The sequence below is a fragment of the Empidonax traillii genome, unplaced genomic scaffold, assembly GCF_003031625.1.
Source record: "Empidonax traillii isolate 1590-97213 ecotype Southwest subspecies unplaced genomic scaffold, ASM303162v1 scaffold56:size2478089, whole genome shotgun sequence".
NCBI classification, from domain to species: domain Eukaryota; kingdom Metazoa; phylum Chordata; class Aves; order Passeriformes; family Tyrannidae; genus Empidonax; species Empidonax traillii.
In genome coordinates this window covers 2097249-2112505 of record NW_020955249.1, presented here as the reverse complement: position 1 = coordinate 2112505, position 15257 = coordinate 2097249, and the positions used below count along the sequence as shown (strand labels likewise).

At 44.0% G+C, this 15257-nt stretch overlaps 1 long non-coding RNA gene across 3 annotated transcripts in view; it reads left to right on the top strand.

The window, feature by feature from the left end:
* LOC114055494 overlaps positions 1 to 15257 on the top strand; it is a 36474-nt gene that overhangs the window by 19750 nt on the left and 1467 nt on the right. For all 3 annotated transcript variants that reach the window (XR_003570741.1, XR_003570739.1, XR_003570740.1), the window contains one exon: positions 4418 to 4551. This is a non-coding gene — a long non-coding RNA (uncharacterized LOC114055494). The remainder of the gene's footprint in view (positions 1 to 4417; positions 4552 to 15257) is intronic.

The following is a 15257-nucleotide window of genomic DNA, read 5'->3' as shown; positions in this document are numbered from 1 at the left end:
CCAGTACCTTCTTTGGGTCTGACTTTCCCTGGTGCCTGACTGCTCTCTGGCTTCCTTCCTCTCCTAAGCCTAATAAGCTGAGACTTTCCCACAGTGGGATGCGAGGTAAATGCAGACTGACCACCTGAAGTGCTCTACGTCACCAAGCACGGGGAGAGTCCGTGACATGCAACACACACTGCCACGCATGCTTGAGAACTGAGGCTTGCAGTCGGAATGCCTTTGCTGTGAGCTGTCATGCACTTGGCAGAATCATAAGGCTGCCATGACCTCGGTGTCAGGCCTGACTGTCCTTGTAGGTGCAGGAAGCAAGACAGGACAATGCAATAGGATACAAGCAGCTGATAAAAGCTGGTGCTCCCTGCCTGACTTGGCCAGGCTCCTTACCTGAGTAAGGACTGCAAGACCACGGCTGCTGCGATGGTGGATGACTGGGAGGGTAATAACTATAGCTGGTGCTCTTAGAGAGGCTGCTTTCCCCAGGTAATGCTTGTTATGAAGCACTAAAGACCTGTGATGCAATGGGATGGGTGTTGATTAGGTGTGTGATGTGTGCAGCTGCCTAGTTTTTAAGAGGAAGCACAAAATGAACAAGGAGACTTGCAAAACAAAACAAATCTACTCTGGATGCACGCTGGTATTTAGGAGGTATTAAAGCTTGTTCAATTTAAGGACTCTTGGACTTCTTAGCCCCTGTGAATCCATCTTCTAGAGCAAAATCATCCCATAAAGATGCCTTTACATGTGGCAGCCACCCTTGAGGTTTGTTTCTGGGTTTTAAATATGGATTGTTGCAGAAAAGTCTCTGCTCCACCTGAAGAAAGCAGTAGCAGGATTAGGTTGTTACTCTGTAGTAGTTCAGCACTAGAGGGGGATGTAGCATGTGCTTTCCAGCACATTTCATACATGCATGCAACAATATTTTACAGTGGTGTTTATGAGAAGGCTCTTTCTATAATTGCCAACATGAAGATTTTTGTCTTGCAGGGGCAATTTTCTTGCACAGGATAAAAATCAGAGAGGCTACTGTTTGCCAAGACATAAAAGACTACGCTTGTAGTCAATTAATTTTGTTATGTGTTATGTGTGTCTTGGATATTGGGGCCTCAGGACTTCAGGCAACTCTCATGTCTTTTTTTTTTTTTTTTTCTGTGTCTGACATGAGCAAACAGACGCTGTTCTTTAGCTTGGTTGTAGCTCTAGTCCAGGCTGTTGGCTGGAAGGGTCTGAGCTCTGCCCTCCTTACCGTGGCAGTGCCCTTCTTGCTTGTGGTAGTGAGTCTTGCGAATGGCTGAAAAAAGGCATAAAGCCAAATCCACCCAAATTCTCTCGCTTAGAAAGCTGCATGTTCTCAGTAAAAATGGCTCGTTGACTTTGAAGACATCTGAGTAATAAAAACCAGTTGTCCACTTCATGCACAAGCAAAACACTTGGAAAAAAAAAGCTGCTGCCTTGAGGTTTTGCAGAAGCTGGTCGAATTCCTGTCCTTTTCTCTTCTTTTCCTCCTCACCTCCAGTGAGCGATTCTCATTCCATGTTTTACTCAAGAGTGCAGAAGTGTGCCAACATGAGGAGACTTGCTAGCCCTTTAGGCCAGAGAATTTCTCCTGGTGTGTTTGGGAATGGTATCTTGGGAGAAGAGTAGCCTGGATGGTGTATGCTATATATGCACAAACATGGCTGTAATAGAAAGTGAGAACGTCACTTGCTGAAGAAAGCCCGTATTCAGGCCAGTGGGTAAGGACTGTCACAGTTCCGAATTTTGCCCGTTTGCTCTGTGGGAGATCCTCGTGTGCACCCCCGTGCCCTCCTCTCCTCCTTGTACCCTGGACATTGCATGGGGCTGCGGTTCCCGCCTCGCACTGAGGGCTAACCAGAAAAGATGTCCCCATTCACATTTCCACATAGAAATTTTTCTTTCCCTACTTTTAGTGCCTGTAATTACCTCTTTACTCCAGTGCCAGCAATCTTCCATCAGGCATCGTTATTAACAGAGAGAAAAGGGAAGGGGAGGGAGGGAGAGAGCGAGAGCGCCACAAAACTTAATTTAATCGCAGCACCCCATGCTCAATTTAACAGACACAACAGCTCAGAATGGGGTCCCTGTGCAACGGGAGGGCAGGCAGTGGAGCGTCCCTGGAAAGAATTAATTGTGGATGACAATGTGTAAACAGTGCAGATGAATAGGGCATGCAGGTGTGAGGCACCGGGGCCATCCCGGGGACTTTTTCACACGAATTTCAGCTCCTTCACTGCTGACCTGCTCCCGAAAACGTGATTAGTGTCGGCGTTGGGAAACCATTCAGGGTGTCAGGATTTGGCACATATTAACTAGCCCTGGGGGAGAGGGGAGGGAGCGCTTGGGGGCTATGAAAGGAGGAAGTCTGGCAGAGAAGGGTATTGTTAAAGGGCCAGAAAATCTCCATTGCTCTGAGGTGCCCTTGCTGCTTGGAGGAAAATGGAAGAGAGCTGAAGCAGAATAGAACTCCAAGGCACCCTAGTCCTTACTGAGCTATGTGGAAAACAAGGCAATGCACCATGGAATATTTTTGTCTAGGTGTCTGTCATAAATATTAGTGATGCTTGTATTAATGACTTTTTCTTAGCTGTGGTTTTCACAGCTCTAGACGCTTCAGCTTCAGAGATAAACAGTCAAAACAAGCAGGAAAGGTAATGACAGAGCAGCACTGAGAACAGGAAATATCTCCTGCGTACCGTACGGATGTTATTCAGCACGCAAAATCCTACTTCATCAATATGTACTCTATGTACAGTGATACAGATAGAGGGTTGTATAATGGGCCCAATTTACCAAACATAAGGTTAGACGCTCTTAAATTATGTTCCCTGTGCCAGCCTGGCCCTCTGCATCCAAACAGGGGAGTTATGTGCAGAATAGACAAGGTTACTGATGTCTTTTCCCACTCAGGAGAATGATGCAAGGGGAAGGACAGAACTTGATGAGGACTACCATGAATACCTGTGCCTCTGCTGGACTCTGTCATGCTCTTTCTTCTTTGCTGGAAATCCTTTCCCTGCCTGTCTTGTGACTTGGGCAGCATGGCAGGGATGCTGTGTAGGTGCCTGCGGAGATTCTTAGCTTTGCAGTCCCTAGACCACTGCAGCCCAAAGGCTTGGACTTCATGTAATATAACAAAAATAAAAGTTATTCTAACTGCAAACATACCTATGGATGTGAAGGTGAGGTTGCATTCTTGCTGGCCTGGTGATGAAAAAGGGTATTGCTGTCGGTGCTGCTTTGGCAGTGCAGACATCTGTGTGGGAGGCAGGATGGACCAGCCCCTTCCTAGGCTGTTTCTGCTTGGAGAGATTAAATATGTGGTGAGAAGGGGACACGAAATATCATTACAGAAACTGTGAAGGCCAGTATATGCAGGAGAAATCCAACCTCAAATTCAGAGTTGCACTTAGTCACTGTTGGAAAATTAGCTACTTATTTTGCTCACTAGCCCACACATATGTCACAGACTAGTTCAGCATCCTTTTGAGGAAAGTCTGATGATGGCTATCACTGCCAACAAGGGGTATTGAGGGGCTGAGGTCTCACAGGGAATTTCCATGCTTTGGCAGTGGAAGTTATGCCTTTTGTCCTGATTGTGGCAATTGTAGATGATTTCTCTGGTAAATCACAGCAATGACTATGTGGGAAAGGTTGTATGCTCAGTTAAAATGTTGGCAGAAGGGCAAAATTTGTTTCCTGTTAAGCCCAGTGATATCTAGATTCATAAGAAACAAGAAATAATGAAACAGGCTTTTTGCAGTGCAATCCTGCAGCTCTTGAGATGGGAGTCTCCCTGCATAACAAGTTTCCCAAGAGCTGGACACCCAGCTGAAGCCATTCATCTCAATTCTCTCTGAGAGTCTAGAGGGTTCATCACCTCACTTATCTGACATGCCATCAGCAGGGATGAACAACAGTTGTTTCATTGCCATCTGCTTGACTGCTGCTGTTTCCAAAAATGATGATCGGTGCTACTAGAATTTCTTCCCCTGGTCTGCTCCCCCATCAAATGTTCCTGCCTTCCCACACCAAGTTATCTGCCTTCTCAGAATGCAGCTACCCTTGGGAAACTGCATGCTGAAAAGACTTCCTTCCTATGAACTGTACAAGGCAGTTCTTTTTAAAACCATCAGAAATAAGTTAATTCTGTAATGGCTGTTCTTGCCAAGATGAATGTGATGTTTTCCAGCAGGGTGAGTTAGCCTTATTGCCCCAGACAAATTCCAGGATAATGGCTTTCTACAGTTGTCAGGAAAGGGTGTTGCATTTGCTGCAATATGGCTGTTTCTCAGGGCCAACTGCTGCTCATCCTTTTAAAGTCTTTTTTTGTTTGTGTTTTTTTTTTAATCATTTTTTTGAAAGATATTTGATCAGCTTTCCAATTTTGGTTTTCAAGGAAGAATAACGTGCTAGAAATCTCACCAGTTACACAGCTGGTAATTTATCCACTGGAAGGGAGAGGGATGCAGGAGCCAAAGAGATCAGCTCCACAAACACCTGATCTCGGGACTATTGCAGGACTGTCTCCAGGTAAGCTCTCTGTATCCTACACTAGGAGCTAACTGTACCCTAACTGACCTAAAAAGACTAGCTTCTCAGTAAGGCTGCAATACCTCCTCAGTCAGAGGACCCAACAACTGTTCTTCATTTGTACTTACAGTTGGATCACTGGATCTTCACTTGTACTGTATTTAAGCCACTAGCTGCTATAGAACCAAAAAAGGCGTTGTTGAATTGTGTTAGTTCAAGAATGGAGGAGATGGGGCTAAGGGAAGGTAAGAAATTTGCAGGCAGTGAAAATGAGACAGCTGAAGAAGGTGAGGATGTGGGTTCCAGTCAGTTGTGCTAAACTTAATACCATAGCTCTAGCTCCAATTTCTAGAGAATCTTCATACCATGCTAAATTGCTATTGCACACAAAATATGCTCCTGTGGTGACAAATTGCTCTTTCTTGTAAGGATCTCCAATTAGTGCGGAGGTTCTCAGTCCTGATGAGAAATCAGAGCAAGAAAGGACTCTGGAAAGTTTAGAAGTTGCTGGTTAGTGGGTGATCTGAGGTACAGTGAATGAAATGTTGTAGAGCTTGAAGACAAAATATATTTCTCTTAAGTTAAGGATGGGATGACTAATTTCAGTATAATAAGTCAGTATCAAGCCTTCAGCCAAATCTCAGATGAAATCAATTCTGAGTAACTTGCTTTTTCCTGACAAGTTTTTGAAATCTGCATTTATATCTTCTGCTTGGTGTGCTTGCAGAACTGCTAACTATCACTTCAAAGAAAATATTTTGTATTTCCTAATTAGTGGCTGCACTAAGGCAGGGGAGATGCAATGCTGATTTCTCAGTGCAAATTATTTTCCTGGAAGACCCTTGACTGTAGACCATGTTTGAAAAGTAAACAAGGCACCTTCTTCGGTGCCAGTAGTTTATCTGCATTAAATGAATTAAAACCAAACCAAAACAAAATCTGAAATCCTATCTGTTACACATTGGTGGGCAGTTGCTAATGCCATCTGATCTGGAATAGTTACCAAAGTGGTTATACTGGGATGTTCAATCTGTCTGTCCAAATGTTTACTTGACTGCACTGCCAACCCCTGACCTCTGCCTAGGGTGGAAGCAGGTCTGATTCTGCTGGTATGGCCCCAAAGCATGGTTTGGTTCATTGTCTGGCTCCAGCTGCGATGGTCAAGTGTTAGGGCTGCTTGACCATTATGCCCAGACAAATGAAATTACACATCTTAATAATAATTTCTGTGTTTCTTGATGTCTCTTTTTGCCACCCTGTGTCTTCATTTCCATTCCTCAATCAAGAGAGACAACCTGCACCTAATTACTTTTCCCTCTTTAGTCCTAACCCAAACTTGTTATTTCTGACACTGCTAGCCAGGTTATCTCAGACTTATGTGCTATTATGGGTATGGTTACCAGGCTCACTGGTCCTATTTCCCAGAATGTCCCCAGTGCTCCACTCCTGCTGTGTGGTTCGGCTGTTGCTCACACACATTCCCCTTAACCACATGAGGGATCCAGCCAGCCTTCACAGCACCACCTGTAGTTTTTGCCAGCTTCTCACAATATTCCCTCTCACATTCAGCTTTCCACATGTCACATTCACTCTCTTGTCTGCTAGCTTCCAGACTCTTTCCAGGTAGCTTAACCTCAGGCCGGGGCCCAGCTGGCAGGTTGGTGCCTGCAGTGCTACCCCATCCCCATCTTCCAGCCTGCGGCATTATTATTTGCTTGCAAATGATCCATATGAAGACTATTAATATATTTATTAGACGACATAAATATAAATCATTACTGAAAAGTCTTACCTTTTTGAGGATATATGATAAGAAAGTCAAGGCAGAGTGCCTGTCTGAGCAGTTGTATGTTCGGTTTTCCAGCTAATGCCAAAACCCATGGCTTTTCAGTAACAAAGCAGGCTCAAAGAAGGTGGTCGTGAAATGTTTGTGGATGTCCTTCTATGTTCCTTGGCAAGTCTATGGTATCACCTCTAGTACCGTGAGGGTGGTAAAACGATTCAGCCTGGTTGTTTCTTTCACACCTTCAAGAATGTGTGAGGTGTCATTTTGGATCTGCTAAGCAATGCTGGATGCTTGCCCAAACCATATCACTGGCCGTGGGAACAGTTGAAGTCCTTATGAGAGAGACTTGGGGGGAGGAGGTCAAAGCAGCCATGAGGTGTTCCCTGTGTCTCTGCCCTTCCCTCAGCACTTCAGTTTTGCACCTCTGCTGAGCCCCAGTGGAATCAGTTCCACAGCTGAGGGCAGGGGGATGTCTTCTCTGTTCAGGGGTGCTGGGTGAAATGAAGATACCTGCAGCCGTGCTGCTCTCTCCCAAGAGGGCCACACTGCTGCAGCTCTGCTCTCACCCTCCTGCCACCCACCTGCTCAATTCCAGCTCCTACTGGCAGCAGCAGAGCTCTGCCTGGCACTGCTGGGCTCTTTGTGCCCTGGAGGTTGGCACACCTGGGTAAAGATCCTTTACTAGATGGGATTTCATGAATCTTGGGCATGAGCACCACAGAAAGTTGTAATAAGGTAAAGAACTTGTTGTGAGGCCAAGGATGTAACAAATGAGTAGTAACCCACACCTGAGGATAATGGGTCTACCTTAGGCTACTCTTTTCTACCTTGAGAACTAAATGAGACTATCCTAGCTGTGAACACCCATTGGATTTGTATTGATCCATAGGCCCCAACTGGATTGCGGCAGCATGACTTCTTAATTCTTCATGTTGCAGACTAAACTCCTTCTGGTTTGGGCCTATTAGAGAGTAAGAGCTCTTTGGGCACAAACTGTTTGACCTCTGTTTGCATGGCAAGATTTTCGCCTGTAATTATTTACCAAATGTGCTGGGCTTCTGTGTATCCTAAGTAAGAAGAGCATAATTTATATTACCTAATTAAAAAAGCCAGATAAATTGGATTTTTTTTTTTTTTGAGAAGATAATGTTTATAGAGAGAGTGAGACACTGAAATATCTGAAAATATCTACTAACAGAAATACACAGAAACCTCTGTTTAACCACACTAAAGAGTCTCATTCTCTCCATGTTTTGGGCACCTTTGTCTTCCTTTGCATATATGAAAGGTGAAGTATTTGGCTAGTTCCCAACTGAGATTGCACACCCATGATTCCACCTAGCTTCTCTGCTCCAGCTGCGCATGCAGTTTTACCTGCTTTGTCAATGAAGGCACTGGTGAGCTGTGCAGCCTTGGCTGGTGCTAATGCTCGGCCTCAAAAATTTAAGTGATTAGGTGTTGGTGGCCACACTCTGGAATGGCTGCAGAAAGTTTGGCTGAAAATGTTTTCCGAAAACATGCATACATGCCATACATGCCATTCTCTTCTAATCTACCAACTAAACTTAATGAAGAATCAACCTTTCCTTAGACAAATGGTGCCTGACAACATTCTTTGAGTCATATTCAGGAGACATGACTACTACAGACAGTTAGAGAGAGGGTATTTTACAGCAGGCCTGATGACTTGCACAGATATTCAGGGGCCCCACCAAGAGACCAACGCCAGTATTTGACTCAACTGGCACTCCCAGACCTGAGACAACCCTACAGTTACCCCTGCCAGTGATGCCCTATCTAGGCATTTTGGAGCCCAGAAGGGACTTCTAGGCTGATTCAGGTATAAAAGGGTCACCCTACCATTAGTAAAAAGGTATATGTTGCACATGCAAGTGGGGCATGGCTGTCTCTTGCTGCTTGCAGTGGAGGGAAGCTCCACTGCTGGGCAGTTAGCACATGAACAAACTCCTTTTATACCCTGAAGGTTGCAGAGAGGCCTGTGGTTCTAATATAATGCCTGACCAAAAGCTTGTTTTAGTAAATTGAGAGCACTCAGAAAGCTTTATTTCAGACCTGAGGCAAAAATATCTCATGCTTTGGGGAGGATGTGCATGGCTCAGAAGCAACGGAAGTTCTTCATAGGAGTGGGGCAGGCCCTGTGCCCCAGTCAGTCCCTGTACCCACATGGTTGTTGTCATTGTCATCTACTTGCACCTTCCCCAATAAGTAGCTATGTGGAAGAGAGACCCCTCTGGCTCTGCTGGAGTGGCAGGGGAGCGTATTCCTCCTGCAATCCAAGAGCATTTCTGCAGTGCTTCACGGACTGTATGGGTCAGGAAAAGACTATGTGATGAACACATTTCAAGAGATTTGCAAGTTCTGAGGAGACCATAGGTATGTCCCCCAGGAGGTCTTCTCTTTAAGTCAAGTGGCATGTGCTGTGAGGACTCTAGTTTTCTCAGCAGGAGTGGGAGCAGCCTATGGCAGAGATGCCATATGCATTGGGCTCTGGCACCCACCTGCAGTGCAGTTAAGGCAGGTCTGTGTATTTGGGAGGCATCTCTACACACACACAGAAGAGGTGCTTGTACACAAATCTCTCTCTCTCTCTCTCTCTCATGTGGCTGTGTTTCTTTGAACTGATCCAATATCCCACTGAATTGAATAAGAGGTGGGTAAAGCCTACAAGCCTACTCATGAGAGTACCAATTTGCATGAGCATGCCCTTGTTTTGAGGTAGACTACTGTTCTCAGCAGACTGCAGCCTTTTTTCTATCTCCTTTTGTATTTTTTTGGTATGAAAATACTGCATATACTTTGCCTCTCTAAGGTGTTCCCTTGTGATACAATAAATGCATCTCTGTCAGTGCTTTATACAGCCTCAGCACCTAAGGAAGAAAAGGACAAGCAGTGGGGATCGATGGTGCTCAGCATTCTGGTGGGAAGTCTTCTGGACGAGCCCCATATGCTGCAGTCTCTCTTCCTGCTCTCCACTTCATCCCCAGTGTGTATTACACTTGCCCCAGCTTTGCAGAGATAATTTGCACTCTCCTAGTTCATTAGCTGCTACCCCCTCCTGTCCATGGGCCAAAAAAAAAGCCCTTACTGTTCAAAAGAACACATGCAGCAATCATTAATGCTGACCCTAATTGTGCCAATTCAAACCACTCAATAGCTCTAATTAAAACCTCTCTTGTGCAGAGCACTGAACAGTAACAAAACTGTCACCACGAACAATCAAATCATGGAGCTAAGAAATTTTTTTTCCCCTGTTGTGTTCAAATGTTGTTGCTGCTGTCGAAAGGGTCATCTGAAGGGATTAGGTATGGGGCTTTTGTAGGCTGCAAAGTGTGTAGGGGGATATCTAAACCCAATCAATATCTTTTGGTCACAGTTTGAAATCAGAAGACCCCAACTTTTTTCCGGGTCTCCTTTCATCCACTTTACCCACCCCCATGCAGCAAGCAACACCTGCAAAGTAGACAGGCTGTTGGTTACGAGACACATGGACACCACAAGTCAACTTAAACATCTGCAAAGGAGGGGGCGAGGGGGAAACCCAGACGTTCCTATCCCTACAACCTTGTTTCTCAGGGTCCCTGACTACACTTTCCTGTGTGCCATAAATAACTCTGCAATTACATTAATTGGTTGCATATTTGTTGACACAGGAGTGGACAAGAGTAGGTTATGGTGGGAGGATTTTTGCTTTCAGTGCAATTTTATACTGCTTTCTTCAGATGTCCCTTAATCCCCACTCTCCCTTCCCCCAGTATTTAAGATTCTTATGTCTTTCAGAATAACTTTATAAGCCTGTGGGTGGGAGGGGGGAGCAGCAAAAAAGAGTGTTAAAATTAATTTGATGGCACCCATGCACTCACATCTGTTCTGCTGTGTTTCCCTAGCAAAGTCTATCAATCAAAAGGAAAAGGTTGATACATATCACAGTGGGATATTTCAAAAAGCTGGATGCAAACAATTGTATGTTGGAAGGTTTTTTTCTGCACCAAGTCAGAAGAATGAAATGGTGTGCATGTTCACCTATGTTTTATTACATTTTCCGTTTTTTTTTTTAAAGAAGGTAGTGAAGCTAATAGAGCAAGAGTTTTAACTACCAAAATTCTAGTCTCAGTACCTTTTGCTCTGTTCATTGTTGCACATGTTTTGAAGTCCAAATTAGGGACTGACAACGCTGCAAGCACTTTTGTGTCTGTGCTTCCAGTTTAGATCTTTACAGGCACACATGCTACCACGTGGTTCTGGGTTCAAACCACCATCTCAGAGTATTTGGTATGGGGTACTTGACTGAGCCTTTCTTTCCAGTGCCTCCTTAGCTTGCTTTCTTTTGCTAGCAGTAATCAGAGTTGCAGTGAGAAAGTTCACGGTATGTTGTGTTTCATCTTTCCTCCTTTCATCTCTCCTGAGCTGCTGTCTCAGCTGAGGACTAGGGAGTAGGATGACACCTCTAGAGCCCTGGCAGTCTGCCTCTTCAAACACCCTGAGCGCTTTCTGTTAGAAATCACCTTCGTTGTTTCTTGTTCCGACTGCTGGGTTGTGCCGTGTGCTGTTACAACATTGCCTTGTCTCAGCAGTAAAGCCGTTCATTTAGTGATGCATAAAATAGCCCATATTTAGAGTAGTTTGACTCAGCCTTGAAATATTCAGCCTTGGTTAGCGATGAAGCACAAAATCTGGATGTATAAACATATAAATACACATTCTTTATGTATAGAAGCAACTGGACAAAACTTAAGAATGTTTAAAAAACATTTTTAGGTGAACAGTCTGTGAAAAACTCTTACCAAACTCGGCCGACTGAGCAGATACGTCCGGGATAATGTCCATTGTCACCAGTTTGCCTCAGACCCTGAGAGTCCCAGTCTAGGAGTCAGCAAGGTATCACACTCTTTTCTAGAAGTGGGGGTGCTGTGACATGTGTCCCACACTGTGATGTGTAATGGTGCTGACCCACTTCTGCCTTTGTGTCACCACTGAGCGGTATCGCAACATTCTCTAGTTTTCAGTAGCAACATGCTCTTTAAATGGGATGAAGAGGAGTAAGTGACACTACTATATGGCATTCAAACGAGTGCACTTCAGAGCAAGGTCCTTTCAACAGGAGAGAAGAAACAAGGATTTTTGTTTGTTGGGGGCTGTGGGAGATAGCAAAACATTTGTGTGAGGCTCTTATACTTCTTGACACTTGCCCAAGAAACAAGGCACGGAGACCTTTTTTTGGCCTGCTCCAGGTGCTTCCAGCCAAGCTGAGAACAAACCCTGGGACCCTAGTATCATGTCTAGCTTCTGGAAAACGGCTATCCTTTTTCTGATCTGGTTCTTGCCTGCCTTCATATGGGAAGCTTTGTGCGTCCCTGTGAGCTGAGGGTAGGGGATTTCTGTAAAATACACTCCAGTGTAGATTCCCATCACTTTCCATCTGGATCTCCCATGGTCCTGTTTGCCCTTTTCTCCTTATTCCTCCTTGTCCCCATTTTTTAGGCAGCAATGCTGGAGTCTATCCTCTTGACTAAGCTGTTGCATTTTAATTTTCAACAGGCCCCTATTGCTCTTGCACCTTGTGTGTGGTCTTTGAACGTTATGTGGCTCGGCAGCTGGGAATAGTGAGTGGGTGGGCAATTTAAAACAGAAAAGACTCTGTATCAGCACAGGGCTGAGGTTTGAACTCTGCTCAGCTTTGGATACGTGTAGCTGGTTCTCAGGGCTGTGATTTAAGTGCTGTTTCGCTGTTGTCAGTGTGTAACCTAAATCAGTGCTAAGAAACTAGTAGGGATGAAAAAAAAATATTGCCTGTCTGATATCAAGTGTTACTCTTGGTCCTGATGAAAAATTGCAGGGTCAGGGCACCTTAGAATTTGTAGTCTGTTGCTTTGTCATCATTTTGCCTCCCCATCTCAGAAAACAAGGAGTGTCTAATACGATGCCAGGGTTTCTTTGCTGGAGTATGTTTATGAGCTCTTTTATGCTGTTTAGAACACAATTCTAATTCTGAGTTTCCTGAGGATATGGACTGCTGATGGAGAGAGGCAGATGAGGTGGGTGCCAACCTGTGAGACAAAATACTTTATTGCATTCATCTGAGCATCTCTCTGAGACAAAGTAAATGGTAAATGGGCTCAAGCAACAAAATATAATCCCAATGTCATGAATTGTTGAGCTCATAGAGCCTGGTCCCCAGCTGCTTCCTCCTCCTTTTTGCTGTTTTCTGTGCCAGTAGAGGATCACATGGAGTGGAGATCAGGCAGGAGACCCTGCTTTTCATGTGCACTGGCATGATTCCCACACATGCACACTTCTTTTGCGCTTTCAGTGGTAAGCCCACTCCGCATGGGCAGAAAGTTCTCATATATAGGAGATTCACCACTGGCTCTCCTTCACATTTGCAGCCCAGAGTACCAAGTTCTCAAAATTTCAGTGCAGAGGTAGTTGTTTCCCCACCTACTTTCCATCTATCCCACCCAGGTAGACAGTATGAGCAGAAAGAATCCTTGCCTTGATGAGATTGATAAATGAGATTGGAACAGAGCTCCTCTTTTCTGGAGTCCATATGGAGTCCTACCCAACTTCAAACTCATAGCTGACTCAAAAAAAAAAAAAAAAAAAGAATTGGCAAGTCCCTAAGTACTTTTAAAGATTGTAAAGGTTAAAGATATGGTAGATTGGCATTCTTTTTAGAGCCTGGAGTGATGTTATATTTACTTCGCAGAATTAAAAAGAGCGTACAATTAGCATTGGAAATCTATTAGATAGATACTCGGAAGAGTCATTTAATTTTCCAGTGCCACATAAATACCCATCATTCATCCTCACTGCACTGGGCTTCATACTGATTCTTAACATTATACCCTAGAATCTGCAAAATATAAGTAAGAGTAAAAAAGCAAAAAAGGAGAATACCCTTGTTTTCAAGGAGCTGACAGATTACCAACTAACATCAGCCATGTCATTGTAGAGGTTCCATCCTTAAAAATAGGTACGTGCCGCAGCACCACGTAAAAACATGTTGAAGATCAAATGGGCATTACTGCCTCTTTACGACATCTTGCACTTCACTACATTCCTTTTTTTGGTTTTGTTTTCTAATAACAAAGGTGTATGGCCAGCATATATGGCCTGTGGTGGAATAACACAGGACCATGAAGGTACAATTGAGTAGTAGAGTCAGATGGACACTAGTGAGAGCTGAAGGTTTGGCAGTGATGGGAACTAACCAGGACTACTAGCAACATTTTGGAAAACCAAAGTAGTTCAGCCAGGACCAACACAATTTAATATACTATCTAGAGAAAAAGTCTGCACAGAATTTCTGTATGAAGTATAATGAATGAAGTGGCAGACTCTAGATGGATTTCATGGGAAAAGACTAGAAATCCTATAATATTTTTGACAAAGCTTTTTGTTCAAGTGTAAGTGAATATTCTTCAAAGAGCTTCCAGGATGAAAAGCCCAATAGGACACTTCCTATTGCTAATGGGCGTTCTGTTTTATTCAGGCATATATATAATTAGCTTTCATAAAAAGCTGAGACTCCTTTTTGTTGACATAATCCAGCAAATACACCCCAAAATAGCAATGTGTCTCTGCTTAATAAGTGTGAATACTTTGCACACAGCAGCAATTGTGCTGGCAGTGGGATGACACTGTAAAATTGCTGTTTGCTGTGACATGAATCCTTTCAAACCCAATGATTCCTTATTTCTACTTTCATAATCACTGAGTCAAATTTACTCCTCCCCACTCCCGCACATTCTACCTATGTCTGGGAAGCTGGGGAAATTGTATTCTATCTCAGTTTAGGGTGACTGCACAGATTCTCTCATTGCTCTTCCAAACTGCACTGGGTCGTGAGTGTGCTCAATTGTGGCTTTCCAGTCTTTATTCTGGGCTGCCCTGAACTCACCTTAGATGGAGATTTAGGGATGCCAGCATAGTATAAAAGGCTCTTTCACTTCTGCAGGTTCTCAGCAATTAAGGCCTGGCAGCAATGGATAATTCTCTGATTAAAATGATCCAAGTGATTCAATAAGCACGATGATAAAAAAAAATAGCTCAAATTTCTGCATTGTTACAACCTACAACAACCAATCTTTTAGCAAATTCCCCATCTTATTCTTTACTCTTTTTGTGACAAAAAGTGAAATCTAAACTTGTTGCAGGAGCAACTGTAGCATCCATTGACTTAAAAAAGGACCTCTAACAGTAAATTGGTCCCTAAAGCAATTAACTCATATTTGGAGGCAGCAGATTATTCTGTATTGAAAGTGTCAGTAAACATTTCTACTAAATGTGTGCAAGAGGGGATACTTGCCCTGATGGAAGCTGTGGCAGACAGATCCCATGACGGTTCTGTTGTGGAGGCCAGTACTGTTTGAAAGAGGACAGAGATCCTCTGAAACTTGTTTGAGGACAAGATAAGTAGATGCAGGGGCAAATAATCAGAGCAATCAAACAGTTCTCCCTGAACAGTTGTCAGGACCACCAATATATACGTTCTGTGCCATGAGTTTGTGGTAGTGCACGTGATATGCATGCACCATAGCAACAAGATATTAATCATCAACACGGACAGGCACATGTTGGGGTAAGTCTTCTGAGGTGCAAGTCGTAGGCTGATCTGGTATACACAACAAGCCCCAACGGTACCAGTTTCAGTGCTACTTCCAGCAGCATTGCATAGTTGAATTAATTATAGCTGAGTTTACATCTTCCTCTGAAGGATCCAAACTTTGGGCTTTGTGTAAAAATGCCTAGACATGAAGAACAACTTCTCTTCCAGTTCTGTGTCCCTCTCTCTTTGTAGTTTTCAGTTACACACCCTGGGCAACTTCTTTGCTGGTGAGACACCAGTGACTGGAGTGGCACTGTGCCAGCACAGTCTTTGGCACTCTGAGTGATGGCAGGG